This window comes from Corapipo altera, unplaced genomic scaffold (genome assembly GCF_003945725.1).
Source record: "Corapipo altera isolate COAL_440 unplaced genomic scaffold, ASM394572v1 56, whole genome shotgun sequence".
Lineage (NCBI taxonomy): Eukaryota > Metazoa > Chordata > Aves > Passeriformes > Pipridae > Corapipo > Corapipo altera.
This window is the reverse complement of record NW_020884896.1, coordinates 5,511,733-5,526,984: the sequence shown is the minus strand read 5'-3', so window position 1 is coordinate 5,526,984 and position 15,252 is coordinate 5,511,733. Positions and strand designations below refer to the sequence as shown.

Sequence of the window (15,252 nt, the reverse complement as noted above, 5' to 3'; positions counted from 1 at the left end):
AGTTTCCTCTTTTCCTTTCCACGGCCTGCCCTATTCCCATGTGCTCTGAGAATTTAGGAAGTCACATCCAAAAACACAGTTATTAAAAGAACAATTTTCACTTGGCAAGCCAAACACCCGTACAAAGAAATGCCAGAACCAGGCTCACTGACATGTCCTACACTGAAATGAGCACATTACTCAAGCATAACTATTTGATTCTGCAGCAAGTTACAAGTGTCCCGGTTGAAGATGTCATTGATCTTTACCATGTCAATACAGAAGATCCAATTACATGGCCATCAATTCATGTTAGGCTGCATCTCTGTGGACTCCAGTCAGAGGCTGCACTGGGAGGAACTGATGAGTTTACCACAGCTCAGAGATGCCTACACTGAAGTCCACTCTAAATAACAACTGGCCAGCAAGTACCTGCAACGCTCATGGGTTGCTAGAGCTTCACACAAGGCCATTGATACTGGAGTTGGGGTGGCTTGAGAAAAATATTAAAACTTTAAACATAGCAGAGGGTATCCAGAGGGAGGAATCATTCGCTGTATAACCCTGCAAGACAATCAGGCAAAAGGTTTAAAAATAGAACAAAGTGTTTCTTCCTTAGGACACAACACTGGACTGGAAATGAGGCTATAAAAGCCCAGAACACTAACGGGTTCAGAAAGAAGAAATGAGCTGCTCAGAGCTAGCCTCTGCGAATATGAAGGAAATACTGGTCCAGACGCAAACTCTAGCCAGGGAAACCCTAACCTCCCCATCACTGGAAGCTGGGAAAGAACAGGCATGAAAGGATCTTTTTGCTCGTCTTGTTTCTTACCTTCTCCACAGACATCTACTACTGACCACTGCTGAACACCAAACGCTGGGGTAGGTGGATGCTGGACTGACCCACCATGGCCAGAAGAACAAGAGAAATGTCTGCCTTTGTCAAGCCATGGCCCATCCATTTTGTCTCCAACATCTGAACCAGATGCTGTTCAGAAAGAACACATAAGCTTGGCAACCTTTTGTGGTCATTCTCTTTGTACTACCCCAGCATCCACAACTGATGTATTAAGGATTTTGAAGAGTGTATCCCCACCTAGTTCTCCATTATGAATCTGCTATCTACGAATTTGCCAAATCACTTTCAAAACTAGTGGCATCATCTACCTTCATAACCTTCTGGAGCAGTAAGTTCACTACACACTGTGTGAAGAAATACTATCACTGATTTTTAAGCAATCTCCTAGTAAATTCAAATGTCTCTAATTCTACTGTTGTAGGATTTGGTGAATAACACTTCCATATTCAGGCTTACCCATCATCATCTTACTCTCCATATTTTTTTACACTGGTTTTATCAGGACTGTCTAACAGAGGCAACCAAATATCAGCACATCATTAATTTCTGCAGAGTGTTTGACTTGGGACCAAATATGGGGAAAGGCCACAAAAACAGATACAAACTAGTAATGCAGCCATTTCTTTGGCACAGAGGAGTGTGCCTGTGCTGTATCTTGTCTTCAAACCCTGTTGTTCATTGCTTCTTCTGAGGCAGGTTAAACTTAACTGGTTGCTCCAAGCTTTGAGACTTCAACCAGATTGATCACTCCTAGACTGGCAGGGAGCCATATCACTGTCTCTGCTGTGAGAGCTGGAGAGCCAACACAGGTCTGAGGACCATTAGGGTCTCACAAACCATAATTTGGGAAGCAGACGACTGAGACACTGCACAGTGGTAACAGTACTGTTCACCTGCACTCAATATTACTAAAGTACCTCGTATTTTCCACCACATACCAGAAACATGAAGCCTTTGCTTTGCCAGGCTCCAGACTTATCTGAAGTGGTCTGCACACTGTCCATGTTCCCAGATTGCCCTGAGACCATCAGAACACAGATGCTAGAGAAACATTATTGCTTTTCTAATATCTGCAGCAGGCTCCCTTGCTTCTCCACTGTCAAAGAGGAGAAAATCCAGAGGAAGTATATGGAAAAGGAAAACAGGCTCTAGGCCAAGACAGAAAATAGGATGCAAGAGAAAACGTCTTCCATCAGACAGTCCTGCTCCATCTCCATCCCTTATTAAATCAGCTGGAACAGCTGAAGCAGGTCACTGAAAAAAGCCCAGGTGAAAAGCTCAAGACAGCTGTACCAGGAGGAAGAGACCAAGCACAACAATAGTAGCAGTTGCTGCTTGGCCCAGCTTAGTCTTCAATTGCTTCTTCTGGAGAGTTCACTACTTTTAGTTGTGGGGTAGAGGTACACACACAGATGACCACCAGACTTCTTTTTTAATCCTGAAAAAAACCCAAAGCTGTTGGGTTACAGCTTGTAAGCCTCTAACCAGCCCCCACACTAATAAATCTCTGGGACTATCCATCACCTTGGTACAGGTCTCTCTTCTCAAAGGAAATAGGGTCTTTCTTGTCATTAGCTGCCTGTGTCTACCAACCATAGCAGGGGCTCATTCAAGTCCTCTTTGATGGACAGTCAAGACTTAAAGGAATATGTACCTCCATCTCAGAGGACAGAGAACAAGGATTTACCCATTAGACAGGACAATGCACGTTAAAAGCTGTCTTTAGTACCTGGTCCCAAATTAGTCCTGCATCTGTGAAGCGTCAGGAGGCTTACAAAACAGTAAGAGTACATCCTGTATGCCTGCATGAGGGATAGTGAATGGAGCATCACAAACCCAGAACACCTCTTTAGAGCAAGAAAGTGGCTGCAGCCGTTGTGCTTTATGCAGGTGGGAAGGAAGGTAGAGAAGACCTGACAAATCCTAAGTAATGAATCAATAAACACATTACAGGCAACACTACACAGAAAGAACAGACTTTCCATGCTGTTTTCCAGTCTGGAGCAGTCTCACACTGCTCTGAAAAGAAACCAGAGGCAACAGAGCCAAGGAGAGAGTCAGAGCTGCACAATTCCATCTATGTTTCCAGTGTCCAATTCCACTCACAACAGAGATGCAGAATGCCAGCAACCCAGGGAAACTGAAGCTTAGCTACAGGCAAGAGGCACTCTGGCATGCTCCATTTTGAAGCACATTAGCACACAAGCCAGATGCACAACTGCACATATTGCAGAAAAATTCCCATTCTTCAGAGGAACTCGTCTCTCTTCAAGCCTGACTATCTCCTCTTACTCATTTGCTCCTCTCCAAACTCCAGCCTCTCTGGTCCTGCTCCCGCTCCCATCTTCTTTCTACCTTCTACAACATTTCAAAAGTAGCTTGCTTTACTAATCTATAACCAGACTGATGCATTTGCTCATTTTGAACAGTCTACCAAGCATCTTTTGTGAGAATCGAAGTGACCACAGAAGGCTGGGATGGAAGACATCATCAGCCTGATGTGTGCCAAACCTAATATGGGAGAAGCCCATCTCTGAGACATGCTTTCATTTTTAATAATATTTTCTCTAGGCCTGAAGATATTTCTGTGGGCAGTGTTTTGCTCTGTGTCAAAATGCCAAAATTAAGCAGCAAGTGTTAAGTCAGAGATTTACATTTATGACTTCTGTAAATTCGTATCATCTTCAGCCTCATCCCGAGCACAGGGATGACAGAGCCTGTCCAGGATTAAGGCAGTGCTGCTGTAAACATCTTCCCACTCTGCTAGGAGCCACCTTCTGTGCAGAACCCATATTTCTACACTTATATATTCCTTCTCCTGAGCTGGAACAGAAAAGTTTGTAACTGTAGATTGGCAGAGCAACATACATTGCATACCATACACCTGAAGAAAGCCTGCTTTTCTCTTCCTCTTCTTCTTCTCCCTCTTCCATTCCTCCCTCCCAGCCTTTCCTGAGAGCACTGACTGATAAATAATTTAATCCCTGCTTGGAAAAAAGAAACTCTCTCCCCTACTCCTAATCCAGAGATGCAATGCTAAACCTTGTCCCTGGATTTCCTTCTAAGTTATTCTTTGCACCCATTTATACATACAGATGCACGTACAAAGCCACATCCACGCATGTCTATTTCTTGAGTTGGTATAAGTTATTTGGACCATCAAGCTGTGCACAAGACTCAGTGCAGCCACCAGACACTCTGTGCTGGAAGTTGGCCATTGCCTTCCCAGGGATATATGCAAATTCCTGTTGGATACAACAGCTCTAGTTAGAGGTAGAATTAGACAAACATGCCTTAAATAAGTGCTTTGCACAGCATGGACTTGATATGCAGTGTAAAGCAGACTTGAATTGATTCCATTGATCTTAGTCATAAAACATATCCTAATGCTCCAAACAAACTAATGCATTTTGGATAGCCTACAAATTTGATTCAGCAAGTACTTGCATCAGAAAGTTACCATTACCTGCAGTCTCCTGTACACTTTTTAGTTTCCTTCATGGAAACTAGGACTAACACCTGCCTTCACGTGCACATAATCATCACTTTCCTGTCTTAATAAATAAAAAACTGGTGCTTTACTATAATTCTTCTTCCTGCAGCAGTCTGAAACCTTCACTCTGATAAATTCAGTCCTTTCTCAGTTCTTTTCCAAATATATTTTTATTCCTAGAAGAACCAAGGGCAGGGGGGAATCCCCCAAAGAGGCCCAGTGCTTCCCTCCTTGTAATGAAACCCTGTAATGGAATGCCCTGCACTCCAATTAGGAAGAAATGCTAATTTTCTCCAGTTGAGCACCCCCTCTAGATGTATCTAATTTGTTTCACTGCTTTCATCTCTCCCCTCCATCACATTTTCATTTAAAGGTTATGATCTGTTTGTGCCCTCCATGCGGCGCCCTGACAAGACACCCCTATGAGAGGTTGCAGGGGCCATGTCGCCCTTGCTAACCTCCTTCCCAAACAAAAACCAAAGCTTTTTTCCCTCCACTGCCTCTTTAAGAAATGCAGAAAGATGAAGGGGAGGAGCAGGGAATTGGGAAGACAATAATTAAGAATAAGCAGTAAGCCCTGTTACAAGTTGGGTTGTTGGTTGTTTCCAATGAAAGGTTAGAGACCTTTGCACCATCACCAACATCAGTATGACCAGTGCAGGCCAGCTGGCAGCAACAGCATTACAGAGCTTTGCCACTTCTGCAGATCATTTTTGGAACAGCTGCCATGAAAGAAGCTGCAAAAGGTGTTGAGATATTAGATTGTTTAGCTCCTTGCAGGGCTGGGGAATACATTTTCTCTCACCTGTCACAGAAGGAGTCTGGTCAGAAAGGACACGAAAAGTTGGCTCAGCTGAAGAGAAGTCTCAGTAAAGCTTTCCCACTATTCTCTAAATGGCTTATATCTTATTCTGGGAGCCTGTGTTTTGATAAGTAGAGCAGAGACTTGAGATGGGTAGTGTGGGCCTTGGAATAGCTCTTCATGGCATCCATAGATTTGTGCTGCCATGGCTGTGGGCAGACTTGTAACTCCTCAGGGCTGAATGCATCTGGACAGGATGCCTGCCCAAAGAGCTTTCTACAAAGGCTGTGTGTATACTACATAGGACAAAGGCATCCAGATCACCATGCTGGTACCACACTATTTCCCATAGAAATTTCAAAGGGCATTCTCACCAAAGGCCAATTATTAAAAAAATAATAAAAATGCAGCCACCAGCCTACTTCCAAACCAGGCCTCTGCAGCCTGCCCCAGTATTCTCAAATAAAACAGTATCCCTGGAGCTGAACTCATGGTCTTCTGTATGTACAAACCCTACTCCCTACCCAAGCCAAGCCATTCATTATTTGTGTTCAGCCTCTCCCTCCCTTCACTTCAAATTTCTCCTTCAATTCTTGTCCGTTAGAAAAGAAATCACTGATCTACATTCTCTAGATAGAAGTTTCGCCACACACCTGTTATTCAACACATATAAGTTGAAATAGCCTGAAGAACCTCTTTGGAGGCAAGGCAGCTAAGTGGACTCTGACTGACAAGGAATGAAAACTGCTGGGTTCCACCTGTGGCACAGCCTGGAATAATCCTGGAATACCCTCTTGGAAAAAGGGGAAGAATAGCTGGACAGACTGCCCAGACTGAGCATTGAGCAGGCTGTTCTTGACAATAAGATGAAGCTGGAAAAGTACTGCAAGAGCGTTTTCTGTTATTAATAGGCACTTTGCTAATACTGCCCAAGATACCAGCTCCCTCTCAGTCATTTCCTGCTGCAGCCACTGAATCCCATTGGTCAGAGCACTGTATGCTCCATTACAAGCTATTTCCTCTCTACGTTTTCAAGGCCTCCAAAAGCTTTTGCAGAAAGTCCTGATGATCTCCCTTCCTGTCCCCCTCCACAGCCACAATTCCCTCATAATTTGACTTTCTGGGACCATAAACGGGGAGCGGATAGGAGGCACACAAAGATTTACTCTTCATAGATAGAACCCTTGCCCCTTCCTCCCCCTCCAGGCCCCCTTTCTATCTGGTCCATGCAAACAAACCCCGAGTGGGAAAGAGCGTTTGGAAGGGGCCTGTGTCTGGGCCAGCCGCCTTTCATCCAGAAGATGCCTCTTCCCGTTGGAAAATACAAGCATTGTGTGAAAACATTTTAATATATTCATGCACATTCCTATAGCTCGCAGGAGCGAGTGGGTCTCAGCACCCTCCCCTCCGTGCCTTCCAAATGATTTTCATAGGCAGCGTTGCACTGGGAATGCCACTTGTTTTCTCGAATGCCCGCAAGTATGTAAATTGTGGGAATATGCAGGCCAAGGGCTGCGGTTTTATTGTGCTGCAGAAAAGATTTTACTAATTACTCGCCTAAACTCCAAAGCAGTACGCCTGCTTTTTTACAAAGCGGGAGAGCGGGGAAGGTGGGGGTGGTGGGAAGAGGAGGAGGGGGACTAAAAAAAAAAAAAAAAAAAAAAGAGGGGGGAGAAGAGAGAGTAAAGGGAAAGAGGGAGAAGGAAAGGGAGTGCAAGGGATGCATTTCAAAGTTTCTCTAGCAATTGGATGGGGGGGAGCTGGGCCCAATGTGAAATCATAGAGGTCAAAGGTGGGTCTCCCTCCCTTGTGAGAAAGTGGTGAATCAGGACGGTTTATCAAACGATCATTTTCTTTTGAAACTGGGAGGCAGCGGCTGGGACAATTCTGCAGATGTGCTTGATGAGTTCGGGACAAAAATGGGCCGCCTCCTCCCCCCTACCCCCCTTTAAGGTCTCCCATCAGGGGTTGCTTCTCCCTCCACTGCTTCCAGGACCCTCCCCTCCCTTCTTCAGTGGTCAGCTGAGACCCCCACCCACTGACCGCCTTTGTATTCCTGGCCTTTGGACACAGTGACAGGGCCCTTTATGAGACCCCAATCAAGACCCCCATGTCACAGGTACCTAGTAGAGATACCAGACCCTTTTCAAATGAGGAACAACAAGGAAAATATGCTGGCCCATTGTCCCAGCACGGCACCAAGGGAGATGAAAGGGACAGGCTGCTCCCTCTCCACAGACCGCCTGCCAATCAACCCTGGTTATTAAGGTCACGATGTGGAAATTCTTTTGACCTACACCTAATCAAAGATGCACCAGGGACTTTTGAGACAACATGGGGGAAGGTGGGAGGGCAGGCATCCACCCGCCCTCTCCACCCATAAATACAGTGCAGCTTCCAAAGAGAATTAGTAGGAGTTACTCCAGTTAGTGCTGCAGCACACTTGCCCCAAGTACCATTGGGGCAGCCAAGCTGAGCTCCACGCTGGCATCCAGCCTCAGGAGAGCTTAAATTAAAAGCATTCCTCAGTTGCAGATTGAACAACACTGGAGGTGGCCAGAAGTCACAATCGAGGACATTGTGTGACAAGTACTAACCATCCTCTTTCCCATTCCTGATAGCTTTGGTTTACACAGGCTGTGGGCTTCATGAAACATGCTCAGTACCATCCAACACTGGGCCCTGAAGAAGAAAAAAAATCAGTGGGTGTGAACCTACGAATCTCCAAAACCTGAAGCACCTGGAAGAGTGGATGGATGCCAGCAGTGCAGAGCAGATATTCTGAATCCCCCTTGCATGATACAGGATGAAGATACTAAGATGACATTGACGGTGGCAGTTCTTAAGACTAGGCACAGAGAGGAGTTAGGACCCACCTGCTGTGACAGAAAGATCAGATGGGCACAAAACTGTTGGAGTCAGATGGGATCAAAGAAGCACATCCCACCAGATAGCTCCAGAGCACTTGGAATATGGGCAAGATCAATTGCCCCTGAAAGGTTGTTCTGCATCACTCAGTGTCTGAGCCATCATCACAAACTTAAAACAGTCAAACACAATACTTCAAGCTGACAACAGTGACACAAGAAATTACAGACTACAGTCTGTGACAGTTCACACAAAAGGGAAAAAAAATCCAAACTGCAAACGTTTTTCAGCATATATAGGACGCTTCTGCAAGTGCATGACTTTGAATTACATTCTCAGAAAAGCTACATGGTATAAATCATGGCCACCACTGGCACACTTAAGATTAGTCTTGAGAAACAAAAATTTCTGGCACCTGTCTATATGCACCGTATCTACCATGATGTAGAGAATACCCCTCCTGATCCTACTGCCAGCTTGCTGCTCTCATCATGTTGGCATCCTTCAAAGCCCACCTGGGTCCTAGTGAAAGGTCCTAGTGAAAGGAAAACAAATTTGGGGTGGTAGCAGAGTGAAGTCATAAAAAGTGTGACAGTCACAGCAACCAAGCTGCAGGTTTCCTTATGCTAAACACTGCTCATGTGTTGGGTTATTTTCCTATGTCTTTTAGCTAGAAGACACTAGTTCAGTGCTACTTTGAGCCCCTCAACTCTTGTCAGAGAGCCTGCAGAACATCCCATCAGTGGTTACCAACTGGGTAAGAGATAAAAAGTGGAAGATTCCAAAAGAGCTTTGGGACAAAGACTCGTGTCCTTACACAAATCCTACTATACTGCTTCTTCACTCCACTGCAAGTCATTGCCATTCCTAAAACTGTCCCCTTGTTCCTTGGCTTACACAATTGTTGAAGCAGGCGGAAAAGAGCTTTTTCTTCCTGATGTTGAACCAATCAACTCTTACACCAGAAATTGCTTAGCTACAGCAAGGCATGGCCTGGTTTAGTTGTTGAAAGCCAAGATCCAAACAAACACTTCTCACCAGCTCTCTCCTCCAGTTGCAGTAAGCTGCAATGCTCAAAGCAGATGTGAATTAAGTCCTGCAGCACAAAAGACAGATATTGCCTTTACTTCGGGGCAATATCCTGCACTATCACCCTCCTTTCAAATGCCAATGGTAGGCTGAGGACCAGTCTCCTGCTGTCCTCAGAGTGAATCAACACTCCTTTAGAGAGCCTAGGCTGCTATCTTAGGACACTACGGGGCTTCACTCCCCACCTCAGGGCACGAGCTTGCATCCTCTGAGTGACACCTCTGGCCTCATCTGGGAGGAGTAATGGTGGAAGCTGAGCCTGGTTAAAGGCATCTGCACCTGGGGCTCTCACGGTGCAAGAAAGGTCCATCCCTCTGTGTCCCTTCCCGCCCCCAAAAACAGTCCTTTGAAAGGCAGGGGAGGGAACAGACACCACTCTAATTGCAGGAGTGAAACCTGGCATCCTCCTGCTCATCTACCTTTGCACTCCGTTTCTCTTTCTCTTTGAACCTCTGGTACAGCTTCTCAGGTCGCTGCCTTCCTAAGAGACCAGAAAAAAAAATACAGCAGTGATTACTATTGTACACCGATATGCAAGCTGGAAAAAGAGAGAGAAAAAGAGAGAGAGAACAGCCTCCATGTGTCAGACTATGAAAGGGCTGCGACTGAAGCCGCCTGAAAAACAAACCCTTAATTTAAATGTTAATGAAAGTGCTGAAGAGACATCAGAGGCTTTCATTTCTCTACAAGGAACAGAATCACTAGGTCTAGAATTTATGGCCCCCTTCACCTCCCCTCTCCTCTTCTCTGCTTCATCAGCCACAGAAGTTAGGAAAGGAAAAAAACCCTAATTTTAACATTAACTCCACACTTCCACCCAAGGATGCAATTGCTAAATTATCTGTTGGCAGGACACTGATCAAAGGTGGAAAAACAAAGGCACACTGCACAACCGAGCAAAGGTAAACAGCAGCCAAGGTCTGGTGAAGTTACCTTCTCCCCCTGCGAATTTAAAAAGCAAAGAGAAAACGATCGCAAACTGGAAATGGAAACCTCAAACCATAAGGCTGCCAGCCCCCTCAACTAAGTTTCTCCTGTCACATCGATTAAACAGATTCTCCTGTGCAAACCAAGCAGCACAAGAAAGATGCTTCCTCCAAGCTTTCTGTGACAGACTTTCCCCTCAAGCAAGGGGAAGGATGATAAAAAACTGCAGGGGGAGGAAAAAAAAATTCAATATATAACACAGCTCAACACGATTAGAAACAGATGTCTGGGTTCTAACTCAGCTACTGCCTCCCAAAACCCGCTCACCTGCCCACAATCACTAGTGAGCCAATTCACACAGTCACAGAAAATATATACATTAGAGTATTGGCCAAAAGTGACAAAAAGGGAGGAAGTCATCAATCATGTGAGCTTTAGAGGGCAAAGGAAAGAAACTGAAGTGAAGAAAGGTAAGCTGCAGTTTCTCAACCTATAGAAGTGTGTGCATATGTGTTTGTTTCTAGACAAAAGCGACAAGAGACATGTGTGTACATGTGTTCACCCATGTGAAGAAGACCAAATAGAGTCATTATCACACAATTACAGATGGTAAAACAAAGTCTTCTTCCTCCCAACATCAAGGGAACAGTCAGGGCAAAGGGATAAGACACAGGTGTCATTTTAGCTCCAGAGGGGAGAAACTGATACTCATTTCCTGCTCTTCAGCTTTAGGGTGAAAGAGCACCAAGTCAGTTATGACTATTGCATATATCTAGAAACCCACATCCAGATCACTCTCCGAGGTCAGTAAGCGATGGTAGTTAATGCCACCACTAACTCTGCACGTTCACCCTGGGATCTCACAGTTGAGCAGGTTCTTCCTGCCCCGCTTAAGAAACAGCTGCAGGTCAAAGTCCCCTCTCAATTATTCAAACCGACCGGGCTCTACAAAGATCCCCAAGGACGGCAGAGCTATTGCTGCTGGCTATTTTGCTGGCAATGCACAAACCAGAATAAAATCCAGTTACTTGTCCTAAGTCCTAGCAGACTCTGAGAGGTTAACTGCATAAAGCTAGGTCAAAACAGAGTACCACTACAGCCAGCAGCTCATCTTGATATGTGATAGGGGAAATCTGCTGATAAAATGAGAGTGGGGGGAACATTATCAAACATTTTAACTGCAGCACGTTAGGTCTTCAATTGCACAGTTAAAACCACTGCTAAGTTGCTCTGATTCAAATGGGTTGGTTTGCTCTAACGCAAACTTCAAATCAGATTGTTACAATTCCACAAAAGGTTTCTAGATAACCATTAAAAAGAAGCCCTCAAAATTAATAATTTTGATTGTCCCTAATGTCAATTGCCCCATTCAGTCAAGTTTCCTGTCAGTAACCTTCCTCTTCCTTCTTTTACCCAACAAGTTTGGGGTACGTTTTAAAATTTGCCTGAGGTTGTCCACAGAAGCAGAGATCTCCCCAGATATTATTTCTCCATAATAATCCATGGGAGAGGCAATTAACAGAGATTCAAATTAGCATGTTCAAATAGAGGAGCTGGGTCTCAACTACAACACTGCAAAAATAGAAGAGAGAATCAGCTTGGTTTTTTTAATTCAACTGCTCACAGAACTACTTATTTGCCTTTAAATTAAACATTCAGTGAAGATAGCTAGTCTTTAGTAAAACTTTCCTCCTCTCTGGAGTAAACCTGCACTTTGCCAAGGCAACATCTGTGAGGAGAGGTCATGTAGTGCAGCGGACTAATGGCACAGTTAGGAAAGGAGAGACTGTCTCTTCAGCTTACACACCCAAAGCATGTCTCTGCCACAATAGGGCACTTGATGGTTGCCTGATGTTGCCCCAAATGGTACCAATGGTTTCCTAGCTCTCTATCTACACTTGGTAACCATTTTTGTGCCTCCATCGTCTCTTTTCTTGGTTTAAAATCTGACATACTTCAAGGACAACATGAGAAGACCTGCTCTCACGATAAATATTTTAAAATTAAAATAGCAAATGCCAGTGGCCAGACCCAGCCGGAGAAGCCAGCTTAGATCTGAATACTTTTTTTAATCCAACACCAAAAAATTTCTGAATCCAAGATTAATAATGAATTTAACATCAAGGTCCACTTTTTTTTTTCCCCTTCAGTTTACGGCGTACAGTGGTCCCTTACTCTTTCCTGGCTACTGCCACTTCGTGGAACCACAAAGCATGAAGGTGCCACTACTCTACCAGAAACCCCTGGGATTGCCTCACTTTGCACATTCAAATTGGTCCACTGCACTCAGGCTTGCCCTGGTCCCTGAGCACACATAAGTCACTGCAGTAAGCACCAGTAAATGAAAGTTTAACATCTGCACGATGCAGAGTTCAAAAGGCAAATGAACTTGGGGGAAGGGGATTACAAGCAACTAAGAGACATGGCTTAGGGTATGCAGCCTCTCTGTTAGTACAGCATTTTACAAATCCATGGAGAAGGGCAGCTCTGGAGACCAATTAATTGCTGTTGAAGCAAGCTGAGGCATACCTATTTTAAGCGTCCTAATTTAAGGATACTCTCAGACTCTTCTCTAGTCCCTATGTCACATGCAATGTAGGATCTGCTCTCCCAAGCACACCAACCAGCATAGCTTTGGAGAAAACTTACTGAAAACCCAGAAGGAACAGAACGCCCTCCCCATCCCCACTACCCTGTTGGGCACTGTTAGGGGTCCCTAAAGCAACGAAGCTCCAACACCACACATGGATGTCAAGGCACTTCCATGGCTGAAAAGATTATACAGAGGACTAAGCAGAGTTCTCCCCCTCACAGAATGAACAGAAGATCCAATACTCTTGATACAGTTTTACTATCTTTTACTCTACTTAATCTCCCTTATGGGAATCATTCTGTTCGCAGACCCTAAAAACATCCAGTCCAGCACCACTACACAAAGAGCAGGAAGCCTCCTCCCCAGCTCAGCACAACTGCAGGATGATCTTTATAGTGACACAGAGAAACTGTGGACAAATCAAAGCAGAACACCTAAGAAAGATTCCTGAAGCCAGAGAAGCTGCGCTTTAAGAGCACAAGTCTCTGACACATTTGGGTGTACAGACACTGTCCATTACAGCAGCAGTCCAGCAGTGCAGGACTATAGCAGACACAGCAGAAAACCCAGCTGTGGGTCAGGAGCACATAGGATACTTTGTAAGGAAGCTTCACACAGAGGAAGATATCACTGGAAAGCAAGAAAAGTTTCAGTCCTGCCCATTAACAGCTGAGGCTCAGTAAGAATACAACCCTGACTACTCTAGAGAGTCCTAGTCCCAGCAAACTTCCAGGTCAGGCAACTGCAGCCTCTCCAAAGCCATTTCGAATGGTTAGAGTTGGAGGAGCCATCCCTGCTCCTACCCCACTGCACACAACTACTTTGAGCTGTTTCTGGTCTCTGTGTGTCCATAGTAGAGAAAGCTGATGGCTTCTCAGCAGCAAAGGGCCAAAATACTTCGGTGGTTGGAGACTGATTCTACAGCAGTTCTACACCAGCAGAACTACCTGTCCTGATGGAGGAGATCTCAGTTTACATCAGGACAAGCGTGAAGGGAGAATCAGGAGAGCATGTCAAATGTTTAGGAGGAAATGGAGGTTATAGGCCATGTTCAGCCCCACTGAGGAACAAATGCATCCAAACTCTGGCAAGAAGGATGCAGACTGTAAGGGAAGAAAAGCTTCAGACTCAAGTGCATAGGGAATGCATATGGGTGAAATATGGGCTCTTGCAAATAAAACGAACTACAGAGCTCCCCAAAGCAGACCTTGCTAGAAACCAGATATTATCTTTTTGATATTCACCCTCATTAGACAGTAAGTAATAAAACCTATTAGTGAAAAATTCATCTCCCCTGCCCCTTGCCCTGGCCCTCCCCCACCACATGCCCTCCTGCTCTGATCCTCTCTCTCTTCTAGGATGGCTGTGATTTGTTCTGAGAAGCGACAGGTTTATAGGTTAGCCGACACCTTCTCTCTGTGGAATTTTAATTAACTTCTCCCATCGTCAATATGTTAAGGAGCAGGGTTCCCATTATACGAGGTCAGCAGCGTGTTTCGGACCTTGCTATATCAGCCGTCAAATTGAAGAATTAATGACGTGGCTAATTGGCTCTAATTCTCCACACCTCCCTCCCTAAAATATGGAGGGGTAAGCGGGGGTGCAGTAGGACGGCCTAGTGGGAGAGGCTGGTACAGTGCACGGTCTCATAAAAAAATGAGAGTGCACAATTTAAGCCCACTTGTTCATGGGGTAGCTGTTCCACCACCTCCAATTTATCACCCTGCAGGGAGGAAGGGGGGTGGGGGTGGGAGAGTGAGGGTAAATATTGTGACAGAGAGTGTGCACAAGCATGCACACCAGGGAGAGGAACACTGTCCTGACAAGAGGCCACGGCAGTAGGTCATCACTTAGGAGTAGGAAGCAGCATGCCACTGGGCTCTAACCAGCCCAGTGGCCTGAGCCACAACCTGTCTGCTAGAAAAGAGGCCCTTGCAGCACAGAAGACAGAAGAGGGCTTCTATCTCACATCTTGAAGACCCACAAATGCACATGGCACTTCTTCAAAAACACTATCTGTCTCAAACACTCAGAGCAAAGGAACAAAGGAAGAGCAAAATCATAGCAAGGCTGGAGTGTCATTTCCCTGATAATGCCATCAGCTCTGTACCACTGTGTTTCTGTTGTCTGCAAAACAAGCTTGGAAATCTAATAAGAACAGCAGTTGTGGGAAGTATTTTCATTTTGCACAAGCCTAAAATTCAGTAGTTGCAGATATCACATGGGCAGCAACAACAGCTCTTCTTCCCCTCTTCCTCAAGCTACGCCGAGGAAGAATCTCTCTTGCATGCAGAAGACCAGCTAAACCAGGGAACCAAAGAGATACATCATTGCTGGTCAGTGCAAGATTTTAAAAGTGAGAGTTTAAGTTTCTCAGATTCTCACTTCCTCAAGAACAGGAGCACTTTGAAAAACATCCTGGAAGATACTGCTGTATGTACTGTCCTTGCCTCCCATGCTGAAGTTGTAGTTGTAGAATTACACCTGCACTAGAAGCACAGACAATAGAGGCTGGAAAACCTCATCCCTGAACTCCATCTTTCCCAGTTCAGCATGTTCAAAGAAAACTGAGCTTTAATCAATGCATACAGCTCTTAAACAGGGACCTTTTCACTCAGCATCTCTTCTGCCAGAGAATGAGA

At 45.1% G+C, this 15,252-nt stretch overlaps 1 protein-coding gene across 2 annotated transcripts in view; it reads right to left on the bottom strand.

Moving 5' to 3' along the window:
- FBXW4 (F-box and WD repeat domain containing 4) overlaps nt 1-15,252 on the bottom strand; it is a 61,571-nt gene that overhangs the window by 27,982 nt on the left and 18,337 nt on the right. The window lies entirely within an intron of this gene.